Source organism: Neofelis nebulosa, chromosome 5 (assembly GCF_028018385.1).
Source record: "Neofelis nebulosa isolate mNeoNeb1 chromosome 5, mNeoNeb1.pri, whole genome shotgun sequence".
Classification (NCBI taxonomy): domain Eukaryota; kingdom Metazoa; phylum Chordata; class Mammalia; order Carnivora; family Felidae; genus Neofelis; species Neofelis nebulosa.
The window spans coordinates 152,257,243-152,280,067 of NC_080786.1; the positions used below are offsets into that span (position 1 = coordinate 152,257,243).

General features: G+C 48.9%; 1 protein-coding gene across 10 annotated transcripts in view; it reads left to right on the top strand.

Annotated features, from left to right (window-relative positions):
- The window catches only part of KCNJ15 (potassium inwardly rectifying channel subfamily J member 15), a 78,538-nt gene that overhangs the window by 25,691 nt on the left and 30,022 nt on the right, over positions 1-22,825 (top strand). For 6 of the 10 annotated variants that reach the window (XM_058731999.1, XM_058731998.1, XM_058731997.1 and 3 more), the window contains exon 2: positions 7,949-8,141. The exons of 3 other annotated variants lie outside the window; for them this stretch is intronic. The gene's annotated coding sequence lies outside the window, so the exon portion shown is untranslated. Of the gene's footprint in view, positions 1-7,896; positions 8,142-22,825 lie in introns of all 10 variants that reach the window. One more of the 10 variants, XM_058732000.1, reaches the window with a different exon arrangement.

The following is a 22,825-nucleotide window of genomic DNA, read 5'->3' on the forward strand; positions in this document are numbered from 1 at the left end:
TAGGGTCCGTGGCCACCGATAGTTCACTGTCTGGCCCAGCCTATTACCTATACAGTTGGTTCAAGATTAAACAGTAAGATGGCAACAGAACATGTGAGTCGATGCCTGTAACACGTTGCCGGATCAGCGATATGGCCGGGCTCTGAAAGGAAGGTGGCACCCCACTGGTTGCAATGACCTGGAAATGGGAACTCTACCCTGTGGATGTTGCTCTCCTGCTTCCCAGCCCACACTGTCAACACTGAAAAACAGACACTACCGTCTACTTTTCATTGATGGGACTCGCCACCATTCACCTAGTAAGAGTGGCTGTCAGGTGAACCGGAAACAAATTGTGCGTATTTAACATGAGATATAAGGTGGCACCAACACTAGCTAAAGCAACGAAGTCCGACTTGAAAAAGGCAAGGGGAAACTGGATCACCATTGGGCTCACGTCAGTGGTGCTTCGTACGTCACCGACACCCGAGCCGCGCTGCGGGTGGGGACCTGGAATCAACAACTAGCTCCAGCAGAGGTTTAAAGGAAGGTGTCCACCCCCCATGAAGAGTGGTGATCATTTCCTGTGTCTAACTTTTTAAGCCTACATTTTCCCACTTGACAAAATTGTATCATACAAATGCCCTAGCAAAGGTCTGTTTGGTGCTAAAAAATTAGGATAGCATGCCTATGTTAACACTTTTATTTCCAAATTAAGTTTTGAAAATTTAGCAGTTGACTACAAAAGATCTAAGGGATTTTCCGGGACATGAGACTGACTGCCAGGGCTAAAACAGGGAGAATCATGGGAAAACCAGAAGATGGTTCCTTACCTTCCAGAGGAATAACTCAGAGGTTCATTGCTGTTAAGGAACTTTTGAATTTTGGGGTAATCTCTGTGCCATCCCATTATAATTTTGTAAATTTATTCTGAGTGTGTGTGTGTGTGTGAGAGAGAGAGAGAGAGGGAGAGAGAATCCCAAACAGGCTCCTCATTGGCAGTGCAGAGCTCGACGTGAGGCTCGAACTCACAAACTGAGATCTTGACGTGAGTCGAAACTGAGAGTCATACACTTAACCAAATGAACGACCCAGGCGCCCCTTTTTCCATCCTATTAAAGAAGCACATGAGAAAGCCCTCATGTTTTCCTGAGGAGGAATTTTTTTGTTGTAGGAAAACGGAGAAGTCTCCAGTGACTGACCACAGGTCACTTTCAGTTTCACCTGCTCCTCTGCTAAGAAACCTAAGGACAAGGGGAGACAGGTCACTGGAAATCTGCTAGCAGAGTGAACAGGGCACATGATTTACTAGTCCAGGGGCTGTGTCCTACGGGATGGTTTAAAAACCAATAGATGAAATCAAGTTCAAGAACAGATGACCTTGTAAGTAATTCAGTGAGGGCCGTTCACCCGTTCTGTGCAAGAGATCATCCTTCACAGTGTTCAGGTGTAACTGGCCTTGTGACAAAAGTTGGGGGAGCTTACCTGCGAGGCCAGCTTTTCTATTAGGTTTGTAGAAATACCGTTACTTCACCTTACCTACTCTTTCAGTTGGTAGCCCCTAGGCCTTGAGTAGTTGGCTTGTTTAGCTCCTTTTCAGAATTTGCTGCTATTGATAATTTCGAAAATTCTCTCAGGTCCTTCATGGAACACAAAACAGCCACACTCCTCACCCTAAATGATGCGCTCAAACTTGGCGTGTTGGATCATGATTGTTTTCAACAGAAGAGGCCCAAACATGTATTTATCTGTTTCCCCATCGGTCTCAACCTCAATCAAGAAAAAAAAAAATGGAGTGGCTTGTGAGTTCTGGGTTGAGGCAAGCTGGCGGCAAGAAGTTAATGCAACAGGGATCTTGTTTGGACCATACGCCATGTTATGGGAAGGAGGAGCAAAGAGAGAGAGAACGCTAGAACTGGTCACAATCCTTAAAAGGCAACACGATACTGTTCTGAGAGACCCCTGTGGTCTACAGAGATGTTGAACGTATTGTCAACGATCAGTCACTGAAACTCCAAAAGCGAAGGGCGAGCTCTGGGGATGCGGGCTGGTGCCTGCTTCCACATTGAGTTCGATGCCTGGGGACGCCATTTTGTTTCTAGCCTGATCTGGTGTAGTATCCACCGGGAGAGCCTCCTCCGAAGGCTTGAGCCTTTGGAGGAATTAGTCTTATTGTTCTATTAACACTTTATCACCTTCAAGCTCCAAGCCCATCCGGCAAATCTGGGGAGAGAATGAGTCCAATAGCATGTCCTCGTGTCCTGACAGCCTCACACTGAGACCCACAGCTCTTTTTACACCAATTCAAGCTTTGACATGGGTTTCTGCCATTCGAATAAATTATATGGGTACAAACGTGTAAAAGTAGGGACTAACATAGTACAGCTCAGGGTATGAGAAGCTACAATGGGATGCTGGTGTAGATCCTGGGTTTCAAGCTCTGCGGATGCTGTGAAGGAAACTCTCCGGTCTTTGGAGTCTAACTCAAAATATCAAGAAACTGGACAGAATGACCTGTAGGCTCCCTCGAGCTATGACTAAGCCTTGCTGATTCTTCTCCTTGCTTCCTTTCTGGGACGTAACCATCAGTAAGTGATTCCCTCTCCCTCAGAGCCACTCCAGGGAGAGGTGTCCGGTGGGAGAGGCAGGACGGCAAAAGTGGGAGATGAGGTGTTTACATGAACGGGATGGCTTGGAGAGCTGGCAAGATGCCCTGATAAAATAGCGTTCTTGGGGGTTTGGGGCAAGCTCACTTCTGCTTGGTGACTGGAATGTCTAAATGGAAGGCAGAAATGATAGAGAACAAATATGAGCTTTGATCTCTTCGTTACAAAGTTAATATTCATAAAGTGTAAACATTAATAAATAAAAATGTGGTCTTTATTTTTTTTTTTAAGTTTATTTATTTTGAGAGAGAGGAAGTGGGGGAAGGGCAGAGAGGGAGAGAGAGAGAATCCCAAGCAGGCTCTGCGCGGTCAGCACAGAGCCCGATGTGGGGCTCAAACTCATGAATTGCGAGATCATGACCTGAGCTGAAGTCAGATGCTTAACCAATGGAGCCACCCAGGCGCCCCAGCCTCTATGTTCTTCTGGTGTTACTAAGAGAAGGGCACCTTTCAGACTCTTGAGGTTCATGCTAAGGCCAGTGTGACCTATATACTTTCATACTTAATGAAATACCCTTAATGGTTCTATAGCTGGATCCATTTTTGTTGTTGTGATTCTTGCCATGGAAACAAGATCCCGTAAGGCTCAGGTTAGAGCCACCTTGGCGAGTTGTCCCACAGGTGAGATCGCTTGGCTCTTCCCGTGTTCACCATCATTCGTTCTATTTATTTTTTCTATAATGCCTACAGCCCTTCAGTATCCCTGCCTATGAAAAACTTACCAGTTGAACTCGATCGTCCCCTCCTCTGGAAGCCTACCTTCAAACTCCCAGGGCACAGTCCATTGCCCTTCCTATGGGCTTCTAGAATATTTTGGTCATGTAGCATTTATCACCCAGTTTATACTCAGCTATTTCCCGATCTTGCACTTTCCTCCAGGCCTGGGACCGTAGGGTCGTTGTCACCCAGCAAAGAGAAGACACCCAGTTCAGTTATTAATCAAGTTAAATTGACACGGCCTTAATAGCAAAGTGTTCCATTGGTGCTAGGCCCTGCTGGGATCTGCCTGGCACTTTGAGGAACTGACCACGTGCGTCTGAAGGGAAGTTCAAAATTTTAGTGCTGACATCCCCAATTTTATTTTGATTGGGAAATTGATGTAGCAGAGGAGGGGGGTGGCGGATGCTGAGGGGGTGAGGGTTCACCGTAAGGGGGGGGGCCTGTACCAGTGGAAGGGATCACTTCCAGCATTCACAGGATGAGCCCATGCCCCTGGTGGCCTGCCCAGATCCCCTCGGACCTCCTTCCTTGCTTCTCGGTGTGAATATTTCATCCCCGTCCACCACCTCCTTAAGGCCACCCTTGGCCACTTCCTGGCAGAGGCAGAAAGCCAGAGCACCGGGGAGGTTGGATGTCCCATCAGCCCTTCTCTTAGTAATAGTGGCCGGGACAAGAGCAGGAAAGTCCAGATCCCTTCTCTACGATGCTACTTTCACTCCAGAACCCTCTCCAGATTCGGGCCTGAGCCTAAAATTGTCCCTTCCTTAACTTCATCCCTCCCCTGCCTGCCTCCCTTTCTCTCCGTCAGAGCGATTCCAGGAGCACTTGAATAAATCTCAAGTGCATCCTTGTCGCAACACCTGCTTCTAGAAAGCCACTCCCAGACGAGTTCAGCTCTGTGACTTCCTGGGGCAAGCCTCCCATTGACAAGGTCAAAGGCAAGCAGCGCCCCAGCTCTGGTCTGCAGAGTCTTGTGAGGATTGAAACGGACATTCTTCATTCCCCACGGCTCACCTACATTCGGGGGAAGGAGGAGTGTTCTACAGGCCTCTGGGACAGGAGCTGTGGGAGCAAATGAGGCACCCGGCCACATCCTGCTGAGCCTGTGCAGGGACTTGGAGCTGTGGGGTCATAGGCAGCTTCCAGGAAGTTTTAACATAACACTGACATAACACTCCATCAACAGTCCCATATCTGAAGCAACTTAAATAGATCTGCTCAAAGGTAAAAATGTACTTTTTTCCTCTTAAAACACTTAAGGTGTTTGAGAGAATGAAGGTTTTTTTATGTCTCCATTTAAGCCAAGATGAGAATTGGAAGCACGACAGCATTTTCTTTTTTTGGAAATTATTCTTGGGAAATGGCTCTCCTGAAAGACCTAGGTCTTGTGATCTTTTCTGTCCAGTTTTAAGACATCATTTTAGAACTTTGCATAAAAATGCAGACTTTAGATGTGTACTCTATTCAAATTTGACACATGTAAGAGTCTTGCTTTCAATTAATCAGGAAGGAAGGAAGGAAGGAAGGAAGGAAGGAAGGAAGGAAGGAAGGAGGGAAGGAAGGAGGGAAGGAAGGAAGGAAGGAAGGAAGGAAGGAAAGAAAGAAGGGAGAAAGAAAGATTTACTGAATACTCATTCATGTTTATTTTTTAATTTAAGCTAATAGACTAATAACATTAACCCTCTTCAATTACAAGATGATATGCTATGTGTTTTGAAGAAATCTGATCGTAGATTCCAGACCCTCCTCTTTAGAAGTGGCCTGTAAAGCAGATTTCATTCACTGGATAGGAGAGAGATTGGGTGACACAAAATGTTTTCAGTCAAGATTAATAATTTACCCTGGTTTCCTCACTTAGCACCCGAAATAATTAGCTCATTCGGTTATTAAAACATGCTAAGGAAAGTCTGTCCCCGTCGGACCGAAATCTCATATAGATACTTTTCTAGAACTTTCCTACTCACCTCTCCACACTTGGCCTTGCATTTTTAATGCCTCGCCACCTTTTGTTTACCTACCACCTCAGCACCTAATTGTCTTAACCTCTAAAGTATTTCATGTATTCACACTATTTTGAGCTCATTCTCTTCTTTCATCACGTTTAAGAGTGTGTGATGAATGAACATGGGCTCTACTTTGTATGGCCCTGCAAGAACGAAAGCCAGAATACTAGACCGTGATTATCATTCATGTAGTGTATGACTTCATATTCATGTAGTGCATTCAAAGAAATCGACACATGCATATGTATGCCCACAATAGACTAATTTGAGAAAAATGTAGCCTAATGAAAAATGCATGGGCTGAGAGAGAGAACTGTTTTGAGCCTCACCCCTGACCCCCTTCCAGCTCTATGATTCTGAGCAAATCACTTAACCTCTCGGGCTCCCTCGCCCTTCAATGTAGCTAATCGTGCCCTTTTAGCCTGAGTATCAAATCGATAACATCCCTGAAAGAACCTGAGAATAAGTTGAGAATGAGTATTCAAATGTTAGTTTATTAATTAAAGCGGAGACTGGAAATACTCATCAAAAGTAAGAAAATAAGAATTAAATTTCAATTGTAACAAACTGTAGTGTCCGTTTACAAGTCTACGTGACAATTGATTATTTTAGGGACTCCGATGTGCCCGGGGCACCCAGCGAACAAGCCTGGTGCGGTTGAGTCTAAATGAAACCGGCGAGAAGCGATAAAGAAGCAGCACAATTCAGGCAGTGCTCAGGGACATGCAGAGTAAAGGGAGAACTAGGAAGCGAGTTGGGTTTGGGGTCCCAGGAGATGAGGGGCCCAGCCCCCCTGAGCAGGTGCCATTGGGCTGAGTCCTGAATGGGGTCAATTGGGTAAATGCAGATCTGATGGAGAACCTTCCGGGCTGGTAGGACAGCCTGTGCCAATCACCTGAGGTAGGATATAGACAGACCTTGAAGTTGGGTTTCCCCGAACCCACGGACCGTGAGATCGTGACCCGAGCTGAAGTCGGATGTTCAACGGACTGAGCCACCCAGGTGCCCCTACCTGTTTTATATGGGGCTTCCTTACGAGCCTCCTATGATGTCCGTCTGATTCTACGATCTGGAGTAAGATCACCAGCTGGAAGGTGTCTGCACCTTCCGTGTTGTCTTCATCCTCTCAAGCCCTGAGCCCCCCGGGGAGCCCAGCATCTTCCCGGAGGGGCCACCGTACTCTCGCGGGCAGAAGAGGAAGCCCTTGCTTCCCAGGAAAGAGAAGGGCAAAAGGGAAGGGTGCACTGTTCCCCCTAGGGAACCGGAAAAAAGGGAATGATTTACGCCAGTCCTTGGAGTCAAGGGAGGGGGTGGGACAAAATAGGGACTTTCAGACATCCCCCCCTTAAAAAGGAGAATAACCCCTCACCCCTCCCTGCCCCATTGAGTTCCGGCCGCCTGAAAAGCCACAGCGGCGCCCAGCGTGGAGCCGAGGGGATAATGCACAGCAGCGCGGACCCCAAAAATCAGGGGGAGGGGACGTATCATTTGCTTCCAACAAATCATTCAGCATAAAGCAGCCGCAGAGCCCTGAGCCCTCCGAGGTGCCTGCACAGGGTGGGTGTGAGGGTGCCGTCGTCACCTTTGTGACAGACGGCCTTCGCTTCCCTTGGCCTTGCCTTTGGGCCCATGCAGGAGGTCTCACTGGGGCAGGCGCCTGTGGGAAAGCCATCGCCTCGGAGTTTGCTGGGGCCCCTGTGCACTCTGGCCACGGGGAGCCTGGAGACCCGCACAGGCCTTGGACGGGCCCCCCTTGGATGGGCCATGGCCGCAAGAAATGGCTTGGTGGAGGGAGGACTTACCACTGTGCCCCAGAAACAAACTCTGCCTCCATTTCCAGAGACTGAGGCTTCCCCCTTAGCCTTCTGCTTCGAGGACAGAAGTCATAAAGGCACCAGACTCTGCACACAAACGCTGGAAACCAGATTCCAACAGGGAACCTCAACCCCAGCTTCCGCGATCCAGAAGAACCTGATTTTACCCATATCCGTCCAACGTCTTTATGCTTCCTGATCAGAGAACACAGAGGCTGCAGGAAAAATCAACATGGCCGTAAGGGGATCGAGCGGAAAGCACACAGTTTTTCTCGGTGATATTTTGCTTTTATGTATATAGTCACCATATGAGTCATCGGTACAGGTTCCCTCTGCTTTTCCCAAGAGGCAGGAGTTTCTGTTAACATTCAGCTGCCGTGGGGACAGGGTGAGGAGGAGGGGACAGGAGGTATAGGGGAGCTGGCTAGAAGAGAGCGTCTGGTTATTTATTTATGGTTTATTCAGGCAAAAGGGCCTAAAAACAGGCTTTGAGTGGCCCGAGTTTCCTCAACGGCTAAATGGCCCTTTTCTTGAAAAGGACATCAGCTTTCTCTCCTACAGGTGTTCAGGGACCTCAGGGCTGGTGTCCACTAGAATGTTTTGCTGGTCTGTAGGTTTCCTTAAGGCACACTGCTGACATCATGGAGCCCTCTCTCCCTCTCCCTCTCTCTCCCTCTCTCTCCCTCCCCCCCACCCCCCCCCTCCTCCCTCCAGGTCCCTCCTCCCTCCGCTCAATCTCTCCCAATCTCTTTCCTCCTCTCTTCAGTTCCTTCAGGTAAATCCTCCTGAAACTTGTACCAACTAGTTTTTGACTGACAGCGAGCAGCGAGAGACTTTTCTTCACTCTGAGAGAACCAACCCAAACACCGATCTTTCCCAAGGCGACCTGTATCACCAGGACCATTTCTTTGCCAGGTCACCGCCTGCCTTCTAGCCAGGAGCCCGGTGCATCCCTGCAGGTAAGAGGTACGCGCCTCGGTCAATACCAGAGCCCTCAGCCGGCTGCAGGGTTTTCTGGAAAACTTTACTCCAAGGCAATGAAGGGGGTTGGTGAGTCTCTTAAAACTCACTTAAATCATTCAAAACTTCCTAGCTTATCTGGGGGAAATTTACAAGTGCCGTTTGCATGTGGAAAGCGGGTTTTTACTTAATGATGGGGCAAAAAGGAAAAAAAAAAGCACTTTATTCCTGCCTGGGAAACCATATCCAGATGTGGTCTTGTTTGCTGTGGGTGTAAGTGATCTAGGTGGAGGGACGGAATGACTCCGGCTTCTCCTTGCTAGTGTTTTCTCTCACGGTGTCTGTCGGAGCGGGTTTGGTACTGATTTGCAGGGATGAGATAGTTCTTGGGTCGTTCTCTGGCCGTGAGCTTCCTTTGTCCGGGGAGAAGTCCGGGTGGGCTGCCGTAAGGCGAAACCTCACCGGAATAGTTTAAAATCTGTTACCTATCCTCATGAGAGAGAGAGAGAGGGAGAGAGAGGGAGAAAGTTACGTAAGTTTTCCACGGTAGGTAAACAATTCTGGCTTCGGAAACATTAGGAACCCTGTTCACAGCCCGGCGGGGGAAGGCGTCTGCCTTAGAACCCGTGTGTGATTTCCTGTGAGTTCACGCTGCTCTCAGCTGAGCAATGTCACTCGGCGTGAAATTTCCACCCGGCTCCCGTGAAACCGGTGTTGTATCTCCTGCCTGCACTTCCGCGTTGTGTCGCCTGGAGGATATGAGAACCTGCCGTCCGAGGAGGTGTTTCTTGACCTCCCAGCTTCTCTGTGTCGCGGGTCGGGAAACTGACCCCACAACGCGATGTTCAACTGGACAGAATTCAAGACCCGAATTGTGTGCCCCGCTCGATTCACACGTGCGCGGGTTTATTTCTTCCGAGCGGAAAATAGTTTAATCTTTGTTTTGTTTCTTGTGTGTGTGTGTGTGTGTGTGTGTGTGTGTTTACCTAAAGGAAGCGTTTTGAAAAAAAAGAAACTGACAAAGGATTTGTCAAGTCCTTTCTTTGAAACCTCAGAACCCCGCTCACACTCATGCACAGTCGACTGCCAACCCCGATCTTACCCTATTGGGTCCTGTCTTTGTAAATGTTTACACAACTGTGTAACGAGCAGCCATAGCCTGAGGTGACGGATTCTCTCGATTTAAACTTGTCCTAAGGATCCAAAGGAGAGAGTCAAATGCGGCCACCACTAGTGTTCAATTCAAACACCAGCCGCTGGTGGAAAGTATCAGGACGCTGGCCGTGCAAGTCAGCACTTACCTCATGCAGGGCTCCCTCCTCTGCTCTTCCTTCCCCAGGGGGTTTTTTGGTTTGTTTTTGTTTTTGTTTTTGTTTTGAGCAGTTTTCCTTCTTTTCTAGCTGCAAATGTAATCAATGAGCATGCGGGGAGCCACCCAGAGGTAACATGGCAAGTCTCCCCTAAAGGTTGCAAGTTAGAAGACTTTAACCAGACCGGGGTCATCCGTATCCCAGAAATGCCAATCCAATAACAGAGCTGACGGGTCTTCACCGAGTTAAATAAACGCATAAATCGTTGGGGGTTTGCAGGAATAGACTAGGTTGAATGTTGTGATTCTGGAAGCTTAAGGAAAACACATTTTTTTTTTTTTAATTTTTTTTTTTTTTCAACGTTTATTTATTTTTGGGACAGAGAGAGACAGAGCATGAACGGGGGAGGGACAGAGAGAGAGGGAGACACAGAATCAGAAACAGGCTCCAGGCTCCGAGCCATCAGCCCAGAGCCTGACGCGGGGCTCGAACTCACGGACCGCGAGATCGTGACCTGGCTGAAGTCGGACGCTTAACCGACTGCGCCACCCAGGCGCCCCAGGAAAACACATTTTTAAAAAGCCCTCCCACCTTCTTACCGCTCCTTCCTCCACCAGCAGTTGTGGTCATTTTACGGAAAGTGCTGTTTCCCTGATTTCCTCTCATCACACTTCAAGCCAGTGCAGACGGCCCGTGTTTGCAGGGAAGGAGAGCGAGACCCCAGGCTTCCCACGCCAGCGGCCGTGAGAGCCAGTAAAATCGGGTCTGTGGGTTTCTTCACACAGGGCTCAGCACACCCCGGCTCTGCCCTGGCGTGCAGGAGATCTCCAAAGGGCTGCACTTTCTTGTTTCGGTGTGTGCGTGTGTGTGCACATGTGTGTGTAATTATATACCTGAAAGACAGCAACACGCTCAGTACAAGAAAACCCACCCATGTGGGGCAGCGACTGCACAGAGGCAAACCTTTTCAGACCTAATCAGTGAACGTCAAACACTTGAAATTGCCTCTCCTGCCGCACCCCCTCCCCGGATAGAGGCACGGAGTCATCCGCTGACTTTCTCGCATGCCTCACGTCAGAGTCCTGAGCTGCTTGTGGACTGTATTTGCCTGCTGGCCGCATCAGAACCTTAGAAGCGACACAAGCAGTCCACAGACAGAGCCGTAAGCATGAGCGGGAACAGACGACTATCCCCTGTTCAAGGCATATAAACTTCCCTAATCATTTCTTGCAGTCTTTAATATATAGGTGATGCGGCCACTGTCTTTTCGCAAGTTTTTTTTTTTTAATTTTTTTAATGTTACTTTAGAAAGAGAGAGAGACAGCGTGCAAGCAGGAGAGGGGCAGAGAGAGACAGGGAGACACAGACTCTGAAGGAGGCTCCAGGCCCTGAGCTGTCAGCACAGAGCCCGAGGCGGGGTTCGAACTCACGGACCGTGAGATCATGACCTGAGCCGAAGTCGGACGCTCAGCCGACTGAGCCACTCACGCGCCCCTCCCCACTCCCCCTGCCCGCGGAAATTTTATTAAGCACCTCACACTGGACAAAATCGGGTATCTCCAAATGTGTTTGAATTCGCCCTTCAAGTCAAAGTAGCTCGACTTCAAAAATAATTAGGAAGCTATGGCGAGAGTTAACGTTAGTTTCGATGCTTGCAAAGAAGAAGGTGTTGCGTATTCATGGACAGATGCGAGGGGCATATCAGACTGAGGTTATTATCCATCCTTCGGTTTCCTCTGCCCTTCGCCTCCGTGTCATGGATCCACCTTGGCCGCGGGGCTGTGGGGGCAGCTGGAGAGTGGGGTGCGACAGCCCTGGGTGGTGGGATAGCCTGGCTCTGTGCCCCTCAAGGATGCAGTGCCCGGGAAGCAGACAGCTCTGACCCAGCACGCCTGGCCCTCTGCTGCCGTTCAGGTAGCTTTCCCCCGTCGCTCCTTTTACGGGCAGGTGAAGGGAACCGTGTGGCCAGAAGTGAGCAGTTCTAGAAATGCCAAGCCTTCCCTCAACTAAAGGACAAGAGGACATCCTGCTTCCCCACCTTGACAGGGAGGGTTGAGGGCAGAGAAGGAAGGAAATAATTTATAATCTAAAAAATATGTTCTGGGGGGGAAAAAAAGTTTTATCTTGTAAGTGTTACTTTGTTGAGATGGAAGGGGGGGAAATGAGCAAAATCCACATTCCTGCGTAAAACAAGGCAAGAAACTGGAATCTGACGAATGTCACAAAATGTTCTGTGGGTTTAATGCAGACAGTGGTGAGGGCTTCTCCACTCAGCAGGGTGCAGCTGGAGTCCACGTGGAAATGCTGACCATATTCCCAGGCCATTTTAGCCCAAAACGCTTCTCCTAAAGAAAGGTCATCAGAGCTTGTGAGGGGTTTGTGTACCTGTGTTCCCTTCAGTGGGCAGGATGCCTTAACAGGTGGAAAGATCGATAAACCCATAGTCAGCACCATCCAATTTGACTCTAGAAGGTCACATACAGCCTGATTCCAGAATACAGTCTGTGGTTCTAGACCTAAAATTCTAGAGCACAAAATGCCAGGTGTTTTAGTCATGATACGGTCATGAACCAGGGATGCCTGATCATGCTCACAGCATCAGACGGGCGGGACACGAGAAGGACAAGGTGTTGATATTTGATACAAAAACACACATGTCCGCAGGAAGCAATTGGCAATTACAGTGGAAAAGCACGTCTGTGCTGCCTGGGGGCTGAGGCCAGGAGGAAATGTTGCAAAGATTTAGCAACAGTTTCGTTTCGTTCTTTCCCACCACTCCGGTGGCTCAAATTCAGAGCAATCTGGATACGTGTTGATCCACAGTAAAAGGAGAAGTAAGCAGTTCCTTGGGGGGCGGGGGCTGTGGCGCTGGCCAAGAGCCAGTGTGCCTGCCCTGGCCGCTGACCAACCCCCATCAACCCCCAGGGTCTGGGTTCTCAACCTGACCATGCCCCCGGGATCACAGATCAGCATGGGGCCGATGGGGGACACAGGGGACGCCTCTGAGTTGGGATCCAGTTCTCAGGCTGTTTGGAGGACCCAGGTAGTCAGATTTGGGTTTCAATCCACATTGTATTTCAGCTGAAGTTGCTTCCTAGTGTCGGGCTGATGACTATGAAATTCTTGTGTGTTTTCTCGAGTACCAGCACGAGAGGCTCATCAAGGTCATATGGAGCTTGAAGAATGTTCAATGTCGGGGCCCTCTTTAAGGAAAAACGTGACTAGAAAACTAGGTACAAAGGTTCAGCACAAGTGAGGCATCTTGAAGCTAATGTCATTACCTTCAGGATAAATCCACCCCGTCATACATAATAAAGGCCTGATACTTAGTATCTCTGAGGGATCGGTTGCATTCGCTTATGTAAATTTTAACTGCTGGCTGCCCTCTAAGTAACTGGAAAAAGATAAGCGAAAATACCATCGTGCTTACGCATATCTAATGATCGGTGATATATGGAAAATTGATCCGGGCGATCTGTAGAATGTTCCTCATGTCACTGGCGGGTTGCCGTGAAATGTAGATCCTTGTGCCGTGGCCAAACCTTTAGGCCATAACTAGGCCCAAGGGCAAGCTGCTGTCAAAATGCTGCTTTTCCTACAGCAGAGTGTGTGGGCGCTGAGATTCATGCTGTGCTCACGTCAAAACTCAAAGAATACCATGCTAGTCGTGAGCCTAGGACCTAGCATGATGTTAAAGGCATCAAGAGTGTGCCTGTCGGGGCGCCTGGGTGGCTCGGTCGGTTAAGCGTCTGACTCTTGATTTTGGCTCAGGTCACGATCACACAGTTCATGAGTTCAAGCCCCGTAGGGGGCTCTGTCCTGACAGCATGAGCCTGCTTGGGATGCTCTCTCTCTACTTCTCTCTCTCTCTACCGCAACCCCACTCGTGCTCTTGCTTTCCCTTTCTCTCTCTCTAAATAAATAAATAAATAAATAAATAAACTTAAAATTTAAAAAAAAAAGGTGCTTCTCTTCAAACAGGCTGGGGGGTGTCCCTCCCGAAATGGCCATGAAATGTCCCCGTGTCCGGCAAGGGAAAGCCTCTTCCCTCGGTTTCTGTTAATGCTGTTCCCGGTTCTGCCAGAAGTGAACAGTGCCATTTCTCCGTATGAATGCTTGCAAAACCCATGCCTACCAGGCAGATAACGCTCCCACTCAGCGATGTTTGTGCCTGCAAATGTTGGCACATCCGTATCTTGCTCGATCCTACTCCGCCGTGCCAAAGAATACAAGATCAGCTCCCCAGTTCTGGCTTTCTCACTTCCTGAGGTGCCCTTTATTCCTCCCTTTGGAGAACACGTTGGAAAACTTTATCCTTTGTTTTGAAGCACCTCGACCTTTGACATCATCTGTACTCTTCCTAAAAATGCCCTCCCCACATGCCCGCCAGGAACTGAAGGAAATGGACAAGCCTTGGAGCACCTGGTTCCTTTGTCTAGAATTCTTTAAATGCTAAAGAATGAGGATCTGCCCTGTCTTCTTTATATCTTCAAAAGTCCATGGAAGGGATCTTTATATAACAAACTGTGAACGACATGATGCACAGACATATAAGTGCAGGTCACAAACGCCACATGGGTGTGTATGTAGCCCAAACATTAATAATGAAACTGCAGGTGTAGAGAGAGTATTCCGATGCTGACAACATACAGTGGGGCTTTATTTTCGATAGTTTGTCTTGTTTCATAAGTTTCAAATCCATCATTTCCACCCGAGGTCCATATTAAAGATGAAACATCCCCTCAAATTGCCCTCTAAACAGTGTCAAAAAAACCCCAAACAAGTGCCATCATAGGGATGTTGGTCTTAACAACAGTCTTTAACAAAGGAGTTGGGTGTTAGGTCGCATGATTCGATTCTTATCAATACAAATGCAGGGATGATCTGATCAAGAAATGCTCAGGATTCTGGTTCCTGATACCACAACCCACCTGGCCCCTATGGGCAGAACTGGCTTCTCCCAGGCAGGCCAGAGCTGCAGCAGGAGGTAAGAGGGGGGCAGCGAGGGTGCCACTCCAGCGCCTCCATAACTCAATCTCCTGGGAACTGGGGGAGACCACCTAGTCGTTGGCCCTATACTTCCTGGCTCCGGCTTCTGGGGCAAGAGCGGTTCTCCCAGGCCAAAGGCAGGAGGGCGTATCCTGAACCTCAGTCAAGCTAAACAGTAAAGCATCGTCCGTCCTGGGAAGTTCTGTGGCAAGCAGAGTCCTGAAGAGGGTTCCACATAACTCTCGCCCTGCAAAAAGAAGGTTTACGCTTAGATAGGAAGCTACCGTGGTCTGTAGGCCCCCCTTGGAACTCCATAGTCATCGTCAGCATCCTAAAGCTCTGAGAAGTCCTGCAGCAGAGCCAGGCTTTAACCGGGAGTCACGTGTTGTACGACCATGTTGGGTGACAGAACTGCCTCCCACCTCCTCCTTCCTTATAGCTATCGTTCGCTCCTCCAATGAATATGTCATCTGGCCGCACTGGGGCCACTTCTGCAGACTACTGTTGGTGTGGGGTGGCAAGGTGTCATTCGCTCCAAGAACATGTTACAGTGTTCGTGTTCTTCCTGGCTCTGAGTTATACCTTCGGGACCTACACTATCCCTACAGGTGACTGGCCGGCCTTCGGGACCGGGAACTGGCTACAGATAGTCAGCTCCTAAGAATGTGTTTACTTTTTGCCTCTTTGTTTCTTTATCTCTCTCTCTCTCTCTCTCTCTCTCTCTCTCTCTCTCCATCTTATTCCCTAAGGATTTAAGTGAGTTTCCAAAGACTTTCACAGCCCCTCACGTAAAATATAACATGACATAAAAAGTAGATGCGAAGGGAAAATAGGAGTACGCCTCAAACAGGTAGTTAGAGTAAATCACTTGCTCACTTTATATGAGTTTTGATGGGCAGAGAGAGAGGAAGACAGAGGATCCCAAACTCACAAACCATGAGATCATGACCAGAGCCAAAACCAAAAGTCAGATGCTCACCTGATCGACCTGATTTGGCCCCGAGTTTTATCTGCTTTTTGAAAACCACAAACTAAACGTAGGCAGGCCCACAGTGGCAGAATCTCGTTTGGGGCCTCAGAATTAAATGTGCGTTTTATTTAATTTATTTTTTTTTAATTTTTTTTTTAATGTTTATTTCCGAGGCAGAGAGAGACAGAGCATGAGTGGGGGAGGGTCAGAGAGAGAGGGAGACACAGAATCTGAAGCAGGCTCCAGGCTCTGAGCTGGCAGCACAGAGCCCGACATGGGGCTCGAACTCACGGACCGCGAGATCGTGACCTGAGCCGAAGTCGGACGCTCAACCGACTGAGCCACCCAGGCGCCTCCAATGTGAGTTTTAAATAACCTTCGTGTTTGAAACTGGGAATCAATCAGGCCCTTGTAGTGCTGAGTTTTACGGGCATCGTTTTTTATGATTCTTTTGAAAGATAATGTCTATTCTGGCTCTTCAGATCTTTCTTTTTAAAATCACTGTCTATAATTTAATTGTCACTATGTGTATAATTTGCTTGTCCATAAGTGAGGTGATAAATGTTCTCCACCGGTTTAGACTCGGGTCTGGCACCATTGCCAGGAGGCCATCTATGACCGGCCACGCCTGGGCTAGGAACCCTCTGTAGACGTCCCTCCCCCCTCCCGGATGAGCTGGCTCACCCCACTCAACCCTACGTTACAAGGCAACCTATGTGTCTGTCTCACCTACCGACTAGTTGTAAGCTCTGGGACAATCGAGACTTACCTGATGCTTTCTCGGCGCTCCCAGAGCTTGGTCCGGATCATTCCTTGGGCGATCCTCATTGAGTCAACAGGCATTGACACGAAGGTGGGATTTTTGCTATAATTACATCCTCACCCGAACCGTGGCCTGCATTTACGCCAACAGAGAACTTTTTATCCAAAGTGTTTTGAAATAGCATGTATCTGAAAACTACTAACTGGTGCATTTTTTTCCCTCGGTGAACGTTTCGACGTGATAGGCCGGCTGCTAGAAGTGGTTAAATGGGGCAGCACGCACCTACCACAAAGTAGCTGAATAAACCCCATGCGGGGAAAGCGAGCAGCACGCAGAGTATTTTGGAAAGAAGGACACTGAAATAAAACTCCATGGCTTTGGCATGGGAGCGTGCACTGAAAGTTGGATCCTGGGGATGGAAACAAGGGAAAGAAAGAGGAGGAGGAAGTCGCTGCAATCCCGGGAGGCAGAGGGGGATTTGACCCAGGGTGCGGCCAATCCAGGGTGCAAGGCCCAGGCATCACGTCGTTTCTAGTCTCCCTCAAGTGCTATGTTTAGTTAAGGCCTGTGTTAGTGTACCTGTGGCAATCAGGGTATTTGGCTCTCAGTGTGTTTTAAATTTTAAGTCGAAGAGAATTTTCTAAGATTTCTCCATTTTGAGGATGAAATATTACGGGACTAAACCTTAGAAGAGCCTCTTTGCTGTGATTGTAATCAAATGCATCTCACTCCGACTGGAAGCAGCCTATGCCAGTACCTGGCATTTTGGAGTGTGAGGCTGTGTGAGGGTATGTATATTGAAAAAAGTAAATTTTGTAGGGGCACCTGGGTAGCTCCAGTTGGCTAAGCATCTGGCTTCGGCTCAGGTCATGATCTCGCGGTCCATGAGTTCGAGCCCCGTGTCAGGCTCTGTGCTGACAGCTTGGAGCCTGGAGCCTGCTTTGGATTCTGTGTCTCCCTCTCTCTCTACCCCTCTCCCTCCCTCCCAGACTCTCTCTCTCTCTCTCTGTCTCTCAAAACTAAACATGAAAAAATTTAAAAATAAATTTTATAATGATGGGTATTGGCCTGTCCAGCCCAGCCTCCTGGGAATGTTCTCTAAACTTCGCCTTTTTGCAGCACCCTTTGTTTAATTTTCGATAGCTGAAGAAATGGTCTATGAGGCACTAGCCCAAAGTTGGGGGGAATGTATATTGAATGAGTTTTTAATCAACTCCTATTAGGAGTTTGGAGAGTTGGGCTCCGGCCCCAAGCCCCTTCACCCAGTGTGTGTGTGCTGCTGGCTAACTGGGCAGGAGGCTGGGTGGTCGCGGGAGAAGACGCGGTCCTTGATCGCAGGGATCCCCCCAGTCGGCTTCTGTGATGACGTGCGGGTGGGAACAGAAGAGAAGAAATAGTAGAAACCACTTGTGCAGCAGAATGTCTGTGGCATCAGGCAGAACAGAATCGCACAAGGAGCCAGGCTAGCGGTCGGGGATAGTCAAAAGAGAAGACCAGATCTGTTTGGGACGGTAGGGAAAGGCCTTGGGGAATCTGAGAGAGCGTAGGCGAGTGGACAGGACTTTGAAAGTCAGGATGGGAGGAGCCATCAGAGCGAGCAGAATGGCAGGTGCGCCAGGGAGGAGGGGGGTCGGGGTGGGGAGTGATGGCAACGGTCAAGGCGATGCTGAGAGCTCACTAAAGACAACTTGGTTCTAGGTCCTCCTTAATCCTCACAACAACTGTCTCTCCTACCTGGCGGGCTTTGCTATCAGCCTTGTTTTCGAGAGGAGGAAAACAGGGTGCAGAGGGTATGCGGCTTGCTTCAGAAGGGGTGAAGCCAACTCTGATGCAAGGTCATTAGCCTCTAGTGGCCAGAGCCTTAAGGGCCGAGCCTCCGGAGATGAGACTCAGGGGCAGGCGGGTTGCCAAGGACTGTCTGGGGTCTGGTTTGGTAAGCAGTGAGGGGTCACCGAAAGCTTTGGTTTTGGGGGTTCTGAGCTGCACTCTAGGGATATCAGGCTGACCGTGCAGGCCACGTGACTTGCCGGAACGGGGTGTTGAGAGGCCAGTAGAGAGCCTGAAGACCTGGGGCCCGGCGCGGTAATAGAAGGGGAAAGGGAGGCACTGGCAAAGTGCATTAGAAGGGCTCGCACTACATTAGGCAGGAGGGAAGGATTTCACAGGTGGCAGAATGAGGATGCCGTTGTTGGGACCAAGCACCGGGAAGAGTAACTGCATTTGGGGAAGATAAATAATATGATTTCTGTTTGGGACAAGTCAGTTCTGGGCACTTCTCTAGGAGGGGGCGTCCCAGGGAAAGACAGAGTTGTTCTCAGAGGAGGTGCTGTCGGTCAACAACAGTTAACGTAACGGGACCAGGCGTGGTCAAGAGCGTCAGGTAGAGGACACGAGACGTACTATAAAGAGCAGTACAGGCGGGTGAGCGTAGGACCTTGGGGACCATAACCAGTGGGGGGCGGGGGCGGACGCAGACGAGAGGAAAAGTCCACCGCACAGGAAAAGAATGAAAGAGAAGGACTCAGCAGAGAAGCAGACGGCAGACCAAAGTAGCAAAAGTCGGTAGGAACGTTCTGGAGATGCTCTTACCGATACCGCCTTGACTCATTTATCAGAGCGGGCAGGAAGCGGGTCTGGAAGTTGAGGGGAAGAAGCAGCAGGTGGTCTGACAATGCCAACGAGACAAGGTGGTGGAGAGGGCTCGGTAGCCTCTTCCCACCTCACACTCCAGGTAAAAGCTTAGAGGACCGAGAGATTATTGCGGCTGGCAAATCGGAGTCCTCAGGAGCGCAGGATGGCCCCTTCTGAGCCCGTCGATGGCGAAAGTCTCTTCTCTTCCATTCTGCGTTCTAAGGGTGGCGAGCCCGGTCCTTCTCCTCCTGAAAGTCAACCAAGTGATCCAATAAATCAGCCTCTATCACGATTGTAAACGTATAGGTTTAGTGGGGAGGGGTACTGACATGTGCTCCTGAAGGAAGTTTCCAGCAACTCAGGCTCCTTCGTACCTGGATGGATACCTGGTTTTTGCAAGTTATGAGCTTCAGTCTTCCTGAGACGCCCTGGAAAAGCGACAAGCCCATGCTTGAATGTGTTTCCAGTAAAAAGGGAAAGATAATGCAGTGTCCAAATTTGCTAATTACTGCAATGATTAAAGCAAGACCTTTCAAGTTTATTCTTTCTTAAGATCAGCGACCTCGTGAACACAAGCAGGATCTGACAAAGACAGTCATAACGAGGGAGAGAGAACGAGCAAGCAATGCCAGTTCCCTCAGAACAATTAGCTGTTGTTGGCACTGAACCTACAGCTTGAAGTTTATTTTGTGGGGAATACCTTCTGGGTTTTTGGTGCCGTGCTGTGATTAAACAAAACTTCAGCAAAACACAAAGTGCAGTATTATAGCCCTTTTGAAAAATAGATACGTGGATTCAAAGAGTGGAGGCCTTAATTTTTCTCAGCAAAAGTCAAATGGGTAATATTTCAGAAACTTCTGGAGAGGAGAATATACATATGTGATAAGAATTTTTGAAGCCTGAAAGAAACAAAAGATGAGAGAGAAAAAGCCCCTGGCAGGTAATGGTGGAAGCTTGACAAAAAGAAGTTCACTCTGTTAAGAAAGAGGCAAGGGGCGCCTGGGTGGCTCAGTCGGTTGAGCGTCCGACTTCGGCTCAGGTCGTGATCTCACTGTTTGTGAGTTCGAGCCCCGCGTCAGGCTCTGTGCTGACAGCTCAGAGCCTGGAGCCTGTTTCGGATTCTGCGTCTCCCTCTCTCTCTGCCCCTCCCCCGCTCACGCTCTGTCTCTCTCTCTCTCTCTCTGTCAAAAATAAATACACATTAAAAACAAATTTTTCAACAAGAAAGAGGCAGGATGCTCTCACGACGAGAGACTTTGGATTCTGGAAGCAGACATTCCAGATGTGAAATCCAAGTGTGTGAACTCCCAGCCACGGAGCCCTAGGGTAACGTGCACTGGTGTTATGAGCCCCGGTGTCTTCGCATATTTGGGGCACACGGGAAGCCATCGAACAACAGAGACTGGTTCCTTCTGTCTCCACCCCAGGGCCCCAATTCCCGAACAGATTCTTCAGCACCCCCTTCCTCCCAGCCCGAGGTGAGCACACTTCCTTAGGATGGCTGGCAAGAAGAAGGGTAGTGAAAGGAGGTGAAAATCCTGGGCTGGAGCCCCCACCTCTGGGCTGTGTGAGCCTCTGCCTCGTCCCCAACTTCCCTGTTTCTCATCCGTGAACTTGGAGGAATGCCTGCCATAGAGACACCAGGGAGTCAGAGAAGACGTTTTGGATGAACGTGTCAGGGAAGGCTCTTCTGTCTTCTAGGCATCAGTAGAGAGAACCACTCTCAAAATGACCCACGTGAGCTGACTTTCCTCCCCGAGGACCTAATTCCCTTTTTATATGGTTCTGTTTTCCTTACTTTGTAAAGGAGCCCAGAATTCCAGAGGCTAGGTCATCACTCTTACAAAATCTTCAACCAGATTTTTTTTTTTTATTATTCTTTTACTTATAAAAGGGATCATGCCCCTGTAGCTACTCAAACTCTGATGAACAAGATTTTAGACTTGGCAGAAGCCCGTTGACAGGGTTGTTCTCAAGGCAGATTGAATCAGAAATTACCCTTGTAATTATTTTTTTGACATCCTTCATTTTTTTTTTTTTTTTTTGCTGTTAAAAACACGCAGGAACATTAAAAAGGTAACTTTCTCCTAGGTTTTAGAAGAAGAGGAGAGTGACAAAGAGAAATACTATGAACTTGGCGTACAAATGAGCCATGCTCTGGAATTCGGGCGGGTCTAGGAAAAAGTACAGACTTCAGTGGAAAACATACATGGGTGTGTGAGAAATCCCTGTAAACTATAAATTGAGTACATACTGCACAGCCTGGTCGGGAAAGAAACCACAGTGCTCTCTAAAATCAGGGAAAAAGAGACAGAGAGGAAGGTTGGCACCGAAACACCAGGTGTCCCTAGGACTTGGGGACGTGTGCGGTTGGCAGCCGTCTTACCCAGATTTCCGGAATCGGACGGTCACGAGCGCAGACCAGGGCATCCGTTAGCCGACCTGCTTATTGCCAATGCTGTCACTTGACCTCCGTTCCCCAAGCTCCGCTCCTCACCCAGGCCCCCTGTTCAGTTGCTCTGCATTCAACCTCACCTTGTTGGCTTTGCCGGTGTGGCCGCTTTCCCCAAGGCCGCCGTTCTTTCCTTATGCTTCCGGTCTTGTTATCCGCCTTCAACACCCTCCCTTCAAGGCCCACGAGGCTCGGTTGTCCCTCCCACAGGGGCCTCATCACTTCTGGACTCCCTAAATTTCCTTCTCTCTGGGCTGAACCCAACCCAGAATGTCTCTGGGCAATGAAGCCCTTTTCATATGTTGGGTCCCCGAGTGGGTGTTTGTTGGGCACAGGTGCTGCCTCCCACCCCAATCAGATGACAAGCCCCTGATGGCTGGGGGCCTCTCGCCCTTGACCGAGTGACAGCCAGCCATGCTTCTCAGGGTCCTGCTTTGCACTGTGTTGGGTGCATTCAACTGGCTGTTTGTGATCTTAATGCGAGGTGAGCCTTATTATCTCCCTTATTTATTTATTTATTTATTTATTTATTTATTTAGAGAGTGTGAGCAGGGGAGACGGGCAAAGGAAAAGAGAGAGACTTTTCAGCAGGCTCTACATTAAGCACAGAGTCAAATACAGGGCTCGGTCCCATGACCCTGGGACTGTGACCTGAGCCGAAATCAAGAGTCTGACACTCTACTTACTGACTGAGCCACCCAGGCACCCCTTTTTTGAAAGCAGGAATCTGACAATCAGGGAGACTGAATACTTGTCCAAGGTCACTTTCCCAAGTACTTTCCACAGGGCATCTCCCTTTGTCCTCGGGATGAGTCCCTCCTGAGCTTGGCACAAGCTTCCAGACTTTAAGGACCTCCCCTCTCCCCCCACTGTCATATCAGAAGACCTGACATTTGAACCCAAGTCTGTCTGGCTCCAACCCCATATTTTTTCACTATTTCATGTTGCATCTCTATCACCAAAATGCTCGAGACAAAGCTAAGCATGGAATAATATTGACTGAATATGTGATGATTCACCCAATTTTGTCAAAAACTGTAAATTGGACCAGGGTGTGTGTATGGGTGGGGCGGGGGGGGGGGAGACAGAAAGAGAGACAGAGAGAGAGAAGACAGGTTGAACACAGGAAAACAATCCCTGCTGTCCCTAAAATGTTGACATTTGTTAATAGTTCCTTCCCTGAACACTGTCATTCCCAGGGATGGTCCTATAAAGAATGTTCTGAGGACTGAGCTGAACACCATGCCAGTATTTTCTAGTCAGGAAGCAGTGAGCCTGTGCACTAGAATGCTTCCCCAATACAACTGTCCACAACCTGGCTGCGGGCCTGGTCGTTATTATTCTGGGCAGGTACTTCACATCCTGTCCAGAGGTCATTATGGGAACAGACTGGCAGAGAAGAAACATCTGGAGAAATGCATATGGAGGTCATCGAAAATGATGGCACATGAGAGCCATCCAAAGTCACGGGAAATTTCTAGTGTGTTCTCATCTGTTTACAATAATTCTCCACCACTAGGGGCTGCTTGGTAGCTTGGTGTTTTAATGTTTATTTATTTTTGAGAGAG